This window comes from Pinus tabuliformis, chromosome 6, assembly GCF_031772625.1.
Source record: "Pinus tabuliformis cultivar Carrire ecotype Pingquan chromosome 6, CPIR1, whole genome shotgun sequence".
NCBI classification, from domain to species: Eukaryota; Viridiplantae; Streptophyta; class Pinopsida; order Pinales; family Pinaceae; genus Pinus; species Pinus tabuliformis.
In genome coordinates this window covers 1,275,946,009-1,275,960,325 of record NC_142292.1, presented here as the reverse complement: position 1 = coordinate 1,275,960,325, position 14,317 = coordinate 1,275,946,009, and positions in this window count along the sequence as shown.

Sequence of the window (14,317 nt, the reverse complement as noted above, 5' to 3'; positions counted from 1 at the left end):
AGCAACTATCACGAAAGATTTTACAATTTTCCCTAGGATCCTCTTTTTCATTATATGTTTTTAGACAAGGGAGATGAGGCAGCTCTTGCTTGATATGAATCGTAGACTGTGATATAGTGGTCTCTTTATTTTGGAAACCCAGTGATGTCTCGTTTGAATAGCCCTCTGTTGGAATAGACTTGATACTGTGAGGGAGAAGATCGTCATTACTAAAAACATCGGGGTAAAGAGAAAAATGTGGATCTGGAACAATGTATTTAAAATCATCAAATAAATCTCGTTCATCAGATTCACAATAAGCATCGGGCTTTAGATCATACCTTTTTGCGTCGATACTTTTCGAAAGAGAAACAGTAGGTGGATCTAACCTTGGCACCAGGAGTTGTTGATTTGAAATGATGTTGTTTGACTTTATATTAAAGTCGTTTTCTGATGTCAGGGCACCTTCCCTTTCAGTACTCTCGCCTGCGTTTTCTGATGTTAGAGCATGCAAAACTCCTAGGCTAAATTCTGTCTGATTAGGTACAGGAGGTAGGAAACACTCATCATAATCCGAAGATTCTTCATCTGTGAGTTCATCTTCAAGATCATATTGTAGACATTTAAGATGAAATCGTATATTGAAATCCCTTACGGGCTCGTCTTGTTTCCGCAGATGGTCGATTTCATCGTATACCTGGTCGTATTCATAGCAATCAAATTCCAAGATGAAAGCTCTAACGAGTTGGTCCCAGCTGTGGACTGATGCAGCGGGGAGTTTTCTGCACCATTTCCTAGCTTCTGCTGTGAATGTGAGAGTGAAAATCCTGCATAAAACGCCTTCGTCAATTTTCTGAATATCAGCACTAGAGACTCTATGGATGAACTGTAAGGCGTGATGAAATGCAGAAGAATTATTCTCACCATTAAATTTTACCTGAGATAATAGTCTTACCACATCCGGTGGAGTGTTGGAAGATGTAGGAACATGGATGCAACTCCAAATGGGAATTCTGTGAGTAGACATCCTCTTTTAGTTTTAAAAATATTCCAACAGACAATAGGCTCAGGCCCTCCTTCTAGCGCCAGAAATGTTGAGGGCCCCGAAGTCGGGTCAACAACAAGGGGGATACCCACCCGGTCCGGAACCTGGTTGGCGGCTCCTTGCCCGTTTGGAGTAGCGGGTCTGACTGGGGATGACGGGACCAGCTTCCCGATGCATGGGATGTGTATGTGGAATTTTGGTTAGGTTATTTCTAAGAAACGTTCTAAAACTACTGTAAATCTATCTTGCAAACTTGAATCTAAATTACTATAACCAAATGAAAAACAACACATAGAATTTACATTAACCCGAGATGTTTCTTTTGTTATGCGATCTAGAAAGATTTCTAACAGCAGCTGGTAATAAAGATCATTCAACTGATATCAGAATATAAATCAATAAAGATAAACCATTCTGCATAAGAAGTTAGGCAGAGCGGTTGTGAACAACACATCGCATAATCAAATCATTCGCATATTAAGCATAAATAGATAAATCCATCGTACAGAAGTGCCAAATGATAACTTATATATTCATACATTAGCATGCAAACAATATCAGATGTATATCGCTTTAAGAATACAAGCAGAAATTAATCAAGAGATAAAAGTACCATTAATGACTAATCCTTACTCATAGACTTCAAACAATAACAATCTACCTCTACTTGCTTCTAACGTCTACCAAGAGTACAAAAGTGCAACATCAGTAGCAGACATAAAAATGCAAACATAAATAAATCACGATCCTTCCATTCATCAAAACCTCCTCTGAGGGTGCAGAAGTGCCTGTTCTGAGGACAAGTTTTTGACAAATTTCTGGACCCTTCTCCAAAAACCATGAGAAGGGTTAAATACTACTAGCTAATTGATATTAATTACACGAATCTAGGGAATCAGCTTCAAATGACCGCCCTTTACTAAAAGCAAATTTATTTCTAAAACTTTAAATCTAATTTCTGACCGTTTCTGTATATTCTCTTTAGTGCTGTCAACAGCGCAACGTTTTCCTGGGAAGAGCCGGCTGACTGCCTTCTTCTTTTGCTCGGGAGATAAAAGTGGAAATAACAAGAGCTGACACTTTCTTCTGACAGACCAGAAGATATTTTCGAAAACCTTTCTCTAGCTGGGTGTATTCGCCGCGTGTATACTTAGCACAACCCAGGTTCTTCTCGAACTGATTTTGCTGTTGCTGTTTTGGTTTCCGGTTGTGTGAATGACTGAGTGGGTTAGGAGTCGTGCTGTATGGACATCCCCCTGTTTTAAGAAATGTTTCCGTTCTTTGTTCCAGGTTTTCCTGAAGCGTCTTCCTTCTCATGCGCTTCTTTCTCTGCTTTACCAAGTCTGAGCTTTAGGATCTTTTCTGAACACGCTGCTTTTGTGCGCCTTTGACTCTGAGTCCTGGATAGTCTAATTTCATCAGTGCCGGTTGTCTGATAGTCTGGAATCCACGGTCCTGCTGCATGCGGCATTCGTTTGCGGAGGCATCTTCTCTTTGCTGTTTGATTGGCGCTTTCCCCTTTCTCTCAGATGTTTCCTGCATATAGATTTATATCAGTTGCGTGTCTTGTAGTCTACGCAAAGAAGCAGGGAAATGAAAAGATTGACATGAAAGCATTAAACTCTAATGAATGCGTAATCCTGACATGCATCATGACTTGACTCTTCGATAAATGCGATGCAATCATTCCTTGATACTCAAGCATGAGGTCATTAAATTCCTTCAAGGCGCGCACTTAATCCTGGGCTTGTCGTGTGATAAGTCTTTTCAGATCGAAGATCGCAAATCGCTGCCATCGCAGATCGCAAATCACTGCCATTGCAGATCGCGAATCGCTGCCATCGCAGATCGCGAATCGCAGATATCGCAAATTTTGTTTAATGGTTATGCCGTATAGCGTGATGCTTGCGATTGGCGATTTCGCATATCGGCGGTCGGCGTTTTTCGAAGGTCTTCTTTTAAAGGGGCACGTGTGATGTATGCGACGCGATGAACTTCACATCGCTCATTCGCGGTCTTGCTTTTCGCGCTCGAGCCAAGCTTCGACCTTTCTTTGCGATGCGATTTAAGCCTTAGGGAGAGAAATATAAAGACTTTAGAAAAATATATTTTTTTGGAATTTTTTGTTCAGGGTCCCCTCTTTGCTTGACGTTATTGCTAATGTCAAGTGAAGAAGGGGGGTTGTTGGTGACCACAACACGGCCACGACAAAGAGAATGAACAACACGCACGTGAGAACACTCCCGTCGGAAGCAATGAGTTTAACAGAAAAAGGCGGCGACAGATCTGTGGGAATGGATGCGGCAGCAAGTGGATATGCAGGCGAATGATGGATGACGTCGCCCAACGGTCCGGCGGGGACAGCTCACCCCCCGCGCCACGGATTGCGCCGATTCAAAATCTAATCGGCTAGATTATGCGCATGCATTTATCAACCACCACTTCAAACTCGAGTGGCTATTCTGATCTCCTCTGCACTTTGATACGCCGGTCTTTTGGCTACCAGAACGCCGGTGAAGCACACCTCGAGCGCAGGCCAACTACAGTCCTCCCCGAAATTTGCGCACTGCTCCTACAGGAACACAGTTTCTACAGGAACGCAGTCTCTACAGGAACGCAGTCTTCTACAGGGAAGCGGGTGCCTCGCGAAAAAAGGTGGCCAATTAAAGAGGTAACCCTGAACTCTTAATGCGACTGGTTAGTAAGAGTGGCAAGATCATCGTCCACAGTTTGGTCATAAAAATATCGGTGAAATTGTTGTTTGCTGTGCCTATACTGTCGTTCTACAGGATGTCAGTATAATTAGACTGTGTTGAATTTTGTGGATTATGTGCATGCTCTGTCTCAATAGACCAAATCTCTTTCGCATTTGCCACCTTTAGTTAAAACAACCGTGCTCATCATGCCGGGTGGGTTTATAAGACGGGAACCCACTGATTCAACCAAATTAAGGGAAAACCAGGCAGTGGTAGAGCTCTTCACACGAGCACAATGGATGCCTTTTTGTGATAAGCTGCAGGGTTACGATGATGAAGTGGCCGAAGAATTCTTGCAGGCTCTGAGGCCGAAATCCCAGACACTGGCCACAGTGAACTTCAGAGGTCTAAGCCTCAAGCTCACCCCGCAACATATCAGTCGGATCACAGAACTTCCTATGGGTTTGCCGTGGGATAAGGAAGAAAGAAAGTTGAGCCAGTAGGCAAAGAAAGAATTCTTTCCACCCGAGGAGGAATTCTCGGAGGACAAGAATGGGGTGCGAAGAACGAGTCTGTTGCCACCTTGGAATGAAGTCAGTTTGCAAATCATGAAATATATCACTTGTGAAGGCCGTTTTAGCATCGTGTATGCATATCACTTTCGACTGCTCATTGAATTGAGGCACCGGATTGATCTTCCTGTAGAACAAAAACTGAGCATTCCCTATTTCCTATTGCAGTCTCTAATGGAGTGTGCCACAAAGCTAAAAGAGGGCATACCAGATCAGATAGCCCACCATGGGTTGATCAAGCTTCTTGTGGAGGATGCGCTGCATTCATATAAGGTTCCCCTCTCATGGGAATCCTTCCGGAATTTGACAAAAGATGGAGACATTAAAATGTTGATCGAAGAAACATGCTCCTATAGCAGTGAGGAACAAGAAGTAGTGGCCGAGGGACAGAGAGAAAAAGGCCAGAAGAAAGAACAAAAGAAGAAGCATGAGGAAAAGGAGGACAAAGAAAAAGGTGACACCCTTATCTTGTCAGCGAGAGAAAAGAGGATGAAGAGCAGAATGGACAAAGCTGAGGTGGTCCACGTCAGCCCAAGTACCTCAACAGCACCTGAAACCAAAGCAAAAAGCAAAACTCAGGTAGGTAAGCAAGAAAAGGTGGAGACACTTGTGTCTACAGGAAAGCGGAAACAGGCTTCTACAGGAAGCCCGAAAATCATTAAGAAACAGGCTTCTACAGGAAGCCCGAAAACAGAGACAAAGGCTTCTACAGGAAGCCCGAAGATTACCAAAGCAGGGGCTTCTACAGGAAGCCCGAGAGTGGCTAAAACTGGGTCTTCTACAGGAAGCCCAAAATCAGGAAAGAAAGGATCTTCTACAGGAGGCCCGGAAGTGGGCAAAGCAGGGTCTTCTACAGGAAGCCCGAAATCTGAAAAGGAGGGGCCCTCTACAAGGAGCTCTGAGAGAGCAAAACGCAAGAAAGAGAAGGCTGGTATTCTCGAAAAGGAGGCAGCAGCGGCGCTGGCCGCCCTCAGTACACCCCCAAAGCCGAAGGAGAAGAGAGGAAGGGAGACCCCTCTACCATCTGAAGCCAGGAGAAGTAAGAGGATAAACACGGGCAAGCCACAGCCTCCACCCAGCAGCCAAACCATTTTAGGGGATGTCCCTACTTCACCCAGTGCAAGAACCCCCTCTAAAACATCAGCCACCCCCGAGAGGGGAAGCCCAAAAATAACCTCCTGGACACGAAAAATAGGCCAATCGCCTTCCGAAGCCCGGCTCAAGGAAATGGGAAAGGGGGAAGAAGCACCACCCTCGTCACCACCAGGGGAAGAAAAGGCAGGGCCACCAAAAGCAGGAAAGGAAGAGCATGCTCCGGGCTCTAGTTCTCGACCGAAGACGAGGAGCCAGAGCAAGGTTGCTCAAGGATGAGCAAATAGTTTAGCTGGGGGGTGATGATGAGCCCCAATTTTTGGTACAATTTGGGCTCATTTGGCCTACTTGCTTTGCTCAAACCATTCATCTTTTATTGCTTATGCATTCATTTCTTGGTTTATTCGTGTTGTTTGTAGGAAGAAGGGTAGGCATTCTATCTACGTGACTAATACATGATGATTTCAGGGTTTTGGCATTAAAAGGGAGCAAAGACCACGAGAAAGGAGACAAGGAGACAATAAGGTGACACTGCTGGTTTTTAGGAGAGGATGTCCACAGTCTTGGGGACCTTCCTCGTGATTCCCACCATAGCTCCGAGCCCCAACCAATCTCCCCACCAAGCTTAGAGGCAGCCAACTGTTCTACAGGAACAGCAGTTACAACTGTTCTACAGGATCAGCAGTTTAACCTTCAGTTGGACAGCCGAGCTCCACAAATCAAGGAAACCTGTTGGATCATCATTTTGCATAAATACTGAGGTCGTAGCCTTTGATAGGGGCTTTTTGAACTTTTGCATTACTCTTGTAATTTCGAAGTACGAGCTACAGCTCGGTGTTGGTTCCTTTTGTAAGCCAGTTTTGGCATGACATCAGATTTTTGGTTATGAATAAAAGCAGGCAGATTTTGATCTCATTCTGAGTTTCTAAGGGAGATATAGCTCTCAGGTTAGGGCCCAACCTGAGAGCAATAGATCTCCTCGGTGTTGTAATGTTATTTACCTTTCGTTCCAGCACTTCGTTTCTTTACTTTGACATGCAATTCGAATTTACAGTCTGCTGATTTAGTTTTTATGAGATTGAATAGGATTAGCGTATGGTTACTTTGCTTTCAGTTGCTTAGATTCAATAGGAGGTTTGTAATACAGGAGCTCCAAGAAAAAGGTTGTTAGAGATCACTGCCATCTCTGCTTAGGGATTGGGGTGCAGTCCATATCAACCACCAAAAAGAAACACAGTCTTTTACTTCCATGCAAGCTGCAACATAGTCCTTTTCGTTGAAGATCCATCCATGCACTTTTGATGTTGAACCATACTTCTACATTTTTCGTTCCATGCATGGCTTCTTTTCTCGGTTTTCCATTGCTGTTCGTAGGTTTAATGGCACAGGTAGCATAGGTTAATGAATTCTCGTTGTTGGTGCAAGACATAACTCATTTGTTTCATTTACACTGCTCCATATCATTCCACTTCCTTCTTCTTCTTCTTGATCCCTCCTCAAGCCACCTACTCGGCCTCTGTCCAGCTCATTTACCCTCCAACTCATCCATTGCCACGTAGCTTCATCTTCTTAACCTTTCGTTGATCCCATCTTTCTAGCCATCAACCCACTGCTTGCACTCTCTCTCCATCTGACTTCTCTGCTCCTGAGCCATCACCAGTTCCATCTCCATCTCACCTATCCTCCCACACCACTCCATCACTTCACCATCTCCCAAAACTCCCACAATCGAACATCCTGTAGAATTGCACAGACTTCCTGTAGAACCCCTGAGTTTCCTGTAGGATCCCTTGCAGACTTCCTGTAGAAGCCTGCAAACTCGGTTGCTGAGAATACGAACGTGGTAGACTTCTGTGGACTGATGCTAGAGACCCTCTGGGACCTCCCCTAGCCATCCTGACCTTTCCCAAGCTTTCCTTCCATTCGAACCGCTCCTGCACAGTCAAACCCTAATCAAAAGCACCATCACAATAAATCCAACCACTTAATGAAAAAATACAAAAACATGTCTTTTCAGATGCAAGTAGCTTAGATGCATGTATTTCATCTCATTGCAAGTAATGGCATCATTGGTAGAAGTTTCATCCACAGTTTTGCATTGTAAGGGCCTAGCTAGTCAAATTAGGGTTTACTAGGGTTTTCATGCTTTGTTGGCTTTCAGTTCCTTTCTGCAAGTAGATTAGTCTCCTTCAAGTTAGCTTTCGTCCATCACTCATAAAGCTTCTTCTGTGAGCATATAGAAGTTGGCTTGAGCCCTAGCGGACTTGTGCCAGCTGACCAAGTGACAGCTGCGACAAGAGCTAGTACTTATGCATACAGCATCGTCGCTTCCAAGTTTGTACGAACTACCGGGTTGATAAAATTAGAGATAGGAAGCTCCAGGAGTTGTAGCATTATTGCTACAATACTGGAGCCCACCAAATTGATAACATCTTGGTGACCATACTAGGGACTCGAACCTATCTTTGTTTAAAATTTCATTTACCTAGTTCAAAAACTTTATTTCAACACTTTGAAGAGTTATTTTTAAGAAATAATGTTTTTGAGGTTGTAATTTTTGTACATACTATAATTTGCGTTAAATACTATATATATCTAGCTCCTAAAATAATTCATACCAAAGCTCATCTAGATCCGAATCCTCCCAATATCCTATATAATCTTGAGAAATTGATAAGAAGAAAAGCTTGACTGAAAGCCAAGGGAGTAACAGTCCTCTGCCAAGAGCCAATTCTTTCCCAGAGAGTTTTGTTACCATACAAGAAATTCAATTTGATCTACCATTTGAACTCAGTTTGTTTAGAACCAATTCTGAAAGCTTTGTAGCTGAAACTGTCATTGATGAGTCAATATTAAAACCGTACATATCTGAAAATTAGTCTGTAGACCAGGATCTTGACAAACAAGCTCTCCAACAGTTTTAAAAATTAGAAGACTTAGTGTTTGACCTATATCAAGCTATCCACAAATCCTACATCTAGTAATCAGTTGAAATTTCATCCCTATCATTCTCTGTATCTTCTCCCATCACACAATCTCTACCTCCTGTTTCCACTATTTCCACCTCTTCAACAATTTCCACTACTTCTCCATTAATATCTCCAAGCATAATTGAAACTGTCGTAATCCCTTCCACATCTACACATCACACTGTTTCATTTGTTGTTCCTCCCCATATACCAGTCATAGCATCTCGATATGCTCCCCTGGTTTTACCTGCCCAATTACATAACATGCCTGAAGACTATTAAAGTAGAATTCCTCAGTTTGATAACAATGGGGCCCTCACTGCACAGCAACATGTAGATAAAAAGAATGACTTCTTTGACCTCCAGGAGGTTGATGAATATGATGTTAAGTTAAAGTTGTTTGCCCAAAGCCTTAATGGAGAGGTAAGAAAATGGTTTAAATCTTTACCAGTAACTACCATTAATGATCTTGCTGTCTTTCATCAGTCTTTCCTCAATAAATAGAAAACTAAAAAGAATCCCCTCCAAGTTTTAAATGAATATAAAAATCTAAAGGGAGGGCCTAATGAGGCTGTGGAAGAATATTGTGATAGGTTTAATCGAGTTTATAATTCCATTCCAACTACTATAAAGCCCCCACCAGGGTTAGCTTTGATTCATTTCCCTAAAGGGTTTTATGTTGACATGGCCTACCAATTAAGAGAAAGAGGCCCTACCACACTTGAAGAAATGAAAAGTAATGCTGTCAAAGTAGAGGCTAATTTATTAGCCAAAAAAGCCAAACTTAAAACTAAAAGAAGGGTTAGCATTAAGGAGGAACCTCCTTCCTCCTCATCGGACTTAAAAATAGACAATCTAGTCAAAACCATGGAAAGAATGATCGAGAGGATGACAGTGGCTGATAGAACCCCTCCTAGGGATAACCCAACAAATTCTCAAAACAACAACCATGTCACAATGATCTCGATCCATCGATGACATACAATCGAAGATAGCTACACCCAACTTGAATCTTAGAATAAATACACCTCTGATAAAACAAAGGGAATATAGGGGCCCAAATGATCAACAACTTAGGCCTCCTTTTCAAGAAAACTATGCTGAAGAAGAAGTGGGAATAGAAGAATTTTAAGAGGAAAACCAAATCAATTTGTTTTGGGAGACAAAAATTGATCATATCTTTTTTACTAAAGAGGAGCATGATGAATTTTTTCTTGCACAACCAGAAACAATTCCTTTACAGTCTGAAGAATACAAACAAGGATATCAGAATTCCATAATGGAAGTGCATAGGCAATATAACCTCAGGAGTATAAAAACCACTGATGCTCCTCCTAAGAAATAGAGAAGACACTAACCTCTTTTAGCATAGAAAATGAATTGGCAAAAGTTAAAATTTCAATCCCCCTCATTGAACTGATGAATAAGAATGTTTATAGGACATAAGTAATGAAAGCCTTAAATGTAGCAGAAGGAACTAATACTGTAAACCTTGCTGATGACAACTCAGAATTGTTGTTTGGTCCATAGGTAGAAGGTAAACCCCAATATGGAAATGTTCCCCCTTTCTATGTCAATCTCAATATCCTGGATAAAATCCTTCATAATGCTATGCTTGACTCTGGTGCATCACACAATATAATGCCCCGAGCCATAATGGAGAAATTGAATCTTGACATTACTAGGCCATATAAATTCTTGTGTTCTTTTGATTCCAGCAAGGTAAGGTGCCTTGGTCTCATTAAAGGCCTCTGTGTCACCCTAGCTCAAATTCCTGCCAGAACCATAGTCATGGATATTGTAGTGGCAGATATACCCCCAAAATATGGAATGATTCTTTCTAGATCATGGGGGGTGAAGCTGCACGTACACTGTAAATGGATATGAGTTATGCCACCATACTTGTTTTTGGTCAGCCTAGGAGATTACAGAGAAACCCTAATGAAATACATGGTTAGAAATCAAGATAGACCAAATAAGCATCCCTTGCATTCGGTTCATTCAGAATTAGACTCTTTTATCTTATATAATGATGGAGGTATAGAAGAAAAACTCCCTGATCTAGAAACTGATTTGTGTGATATAGAAGAAAACAAAACAGACACAATTAAACTAGATGAAGATAATGAGCCTTTATGGAACATGGATTTTGATGGGGCTGTAAGTAAACAAGGATCAGGAGCAGGTGTATGGGTTTTCAAGTCACAAACTAGAAAATCCGAAATTCATATAAAATGAACTTCCAATGTAGCAATAATATAACTGAGTATGAAGCCTTAATCCTAGGATTTCAGTTTTTAAAAAAATTAGGTGCTAAAATAATTTCATCTCTTGGAGATTATGAACTCATAATTAAACAAATCAAATGGGAATATTCAGCTAAACATCCAAGTTTAAGGGCTTATATGGATGTTGTTCTAGATTTCCTTGAACGTTTTGTTGAGTATGGGTTATCTGTAGTTCCAAGAGGTCAAAACATTATAGCTGATGATATGGCTACTTCATCTAGTACTTTCAAACTGCCTTATCTCCCTAGTCACCAATACACAGTTGAAGTTAAAAACCGACCAACTGTCCTAGATAACATTAGGTACTGGCAAGTTTTTGGTAATGATGAACAAATTCATTTTTTTTTGCAATCAAAGGATGAGTTCAAGTGTGCCAATATAGATATAGATTGTGATATAGATAATAATGTACATAAAATAAAGAATAAAGTAGAATTGAATGAATTGGATAAAGATCAAGAAGAGTAAAAAATTTTACAATTGAAGGATAATGTTTTGCATAGAGGGTTAGTTCGCTTGAAAGAATTATTTGATTTTAATGATGTGGCTAAAAAACCTAAAATAGAACCTACTGGAGTCGATGTGGAAGAATGTAACATAGGAACCAAAGAAAAGCCTAAAATGGTTAAATTGTACAAATCTTTGCCTTCAGCTGAAAAGCAAAAGTATATAGAGATTTTCAAAGAATTTATAGATGTATTTGCCTGGAGTTATGAGGATATAAAGTCGTATGACTCCATCATTATACAACATAAAATTACTATAAAAAACTATAAACCTTTTAAACAAAAACTCATAAGCATCAACCCAATGCTTTTTCCCCTAGTTGAGAAAGAAGTTAATAAACTGTATGATGCCAAAATCATCGTAGCCCTGCAGTTTTCAAAATGGGTATCAAACTTAGTTCCTACTAGGAAAAAGACTAGGGGTATTAGACTATGTCTTGATTTTAGAAATATCAATAAAGCTTCTCTGAAAGACAACTATCCTCTGCCCAAATGGACCACATCCCGCAGAAGGTAGTTGGATCAACAATAATTTCTTTATTAGATGGATTTTCTAGTTATAAATAGTTTCTAGTACATCCCGATGACCAAGAGAAAATAGCATTTACAACACCCTAGGGCACTTTCATGTATGTGAAAATGCCTTTCAGTTTAATGAATGTTGGGGCTACTTTCCAAAGAGCAATGGATTTTGCCTTTACAGATGAACTAGGTAGGTTTATATCCATTTATTTAGATGATATCATTGTCTTCTCAAATATAGATGAGGAACATTTGCTCCATTTAAGGAGAGTTTTTGAAAAATGTTGGAAATTTGGCATCTTTATTAAACCTAAGAAAACATTATTTGGTTTAGAAGAGGGAAAACTGCTAGGACACATAATTTCAAAGGATGGTATAAAAATTGACCCTACCAGAGTGGAAGCAATTTTGAAAATAGATCCCCTAGGAACAAGAAGGTCCAATCCTTTATTTGAAAAATAAACTTCCTTCAGAGATTTATACCAAATTTTGCTGGAATATTTAAACCAATAACATACATGTTGAAGATGAATAGGATCTAGAGGCACGCTGAGACGAGCTGCTGCTGCCGCGACTGACCTAGGTTTCTACTGCACAGGAGTTTGGGCCTTCGGCCTCCTTCCATGGCCCCTCCAGAAGCTCCACCGGAGGGGATTGATCCTCAACAGGCTTTCTTGACCTTTATTAAATCATTGCCCCCACAGTGCCCCTGACTAGCAGTTACAAAATTCGTCAAAAAGATGGATGTTCTTCAAGAAGTCAGCCTGCCTCCAGCTCTTCCACGCATGGCTGCTCTGTCCCTGGTAGAAAAAGGACTTATAGGGCAATTCATGGGCCTCTGGCCTTCTCCAAAAACTATTCAAACATGGGTTGAAAGGAACAGGTCTGATAAAATACAAGGAAAAATTTCCATCAGATTCTGTGGGAAAGGGTACTTCACCTTTCAATTTGAATCCAAAGAAGATAAGGATTTAATTTTTAGAAACGGGCCCTATTTCATGGACTCAAGGGGCCTGTATCTCAATAAATGGACCCTAGATTTTGATCCAGAGCTGGATGTTCCCAGTGCTATACTGGTTTGGGTCCGGCTCCCTCATCTCCCTCTCCATTGCTGGGGATATGTATGCAAGCCTGTGCGCGGATCTGTGTTGAAGTGGACCTTGGCAAAGGTATCTTGGAAGCCATCAAGCTCAAAGTGGACGACTGGAGCCATATTCAGCAACTGGATTACGAGCAGATCCCATTTAAGTGTAATGTATGTCATGAATACAACCACTTTTCCAATAGATGTAATAAGATTATTGATGTAGAGAATGGTCCACAAGAAGAACAATGGGAAATGGTAAAAAAAATAAAACGGTCTCTTCAACAAAAGCTCCCCTTGATGCAGGCCCTTCGGCTCCACTGCAACTCATTCGGCCCCTTCCTCCCCTGCACCCTCTAAGCCTCCTCCTCCTCCCATCCTCACACCCTCCCATCATCCAACCCCTTCTCTATTCTATCCCCCCTGATCTCCAGGATCCCCCTCTCCCTAAAACCCATCACCAGGACACCATCGAATCTTCCTTGCCCCTTACCATCTCCTCTCAGCCTATTCTTGATCCTCCCCTCAAAAGAATTACTAGGAGCTCCTCCAAAGACCACGGGGGCACTAGTGAATCCTTCAAGAAACCTGGACTGAGTAGAAAATCTGCCAAGCAGCATCGGGATGAGAATGCACAAAAAGACATAGCAATGGGGACACAGACACCCATAGAAACTTACATTCTGGGGCAGCATGACAAAGAAGTAGCTAATAAGGACCAAAGGGGGCGAGCACCTCCCTGTACTCCACATATCCAATGATGAAAATCCTGTCTTGGAACATCATGGGACTTGGGCACCCCTCTAAGGTAGCAACCCTAAGGGATCCTATCCATTTTGAGAAACCAAGAATTATTCTGTTACAAGAAACAAAACAAGGCCAACAGGAAATGAGCAAAATTATTGAGCAGGAGAGACAGTATAAAGGCAGCATCAGTGAGGCAAGAGGAGCTTCAGGAGGAGTAACAACAATCTGGAACCAAAGCATATGGAATTGCATTTCAGAAACAATAAATTAGCATTGGATTAAAACAATCTTTGAAAATAAAGTAGATCAACAAATCATAATCATCTACAATATCTATGTGCCTAATCATTACAGAGACAAGGAGAGCTGTTGGCATGAGCTAAAAGACAGTATAGATGCAGAAGAAAATTTTAATATTATTTTGGGAGGTGACTTCAATCTAATTCTCCACACCAATGAGAAAAGAGGAGGCAGTTTTACACCTGATCCATACAGAACACATTTGGAAAATATCATGCACGATCATGATCTTATGGACATTCCTCCAAAAAGCCGAAGATATACATGGAATAATCGCAGGATGGGTACAGGTAACATCATGGAACAGTTGGACAGAATTCTCATTAATGTCACACTTCATTCTGCTTTCTCCGTTGGATATGCCAACATTCTAACGTGCTCTGCCTCTGACCATTATCCAATAACACTTACGCTGGAAAATCACAGCCCCCTTGGGCCCATTCCTTTCAAATATAGTTCCCTCTGGAATGATATACCAGCAGTTGCAGGAATTGTCTATAGTTCTTGGATCCAGCAC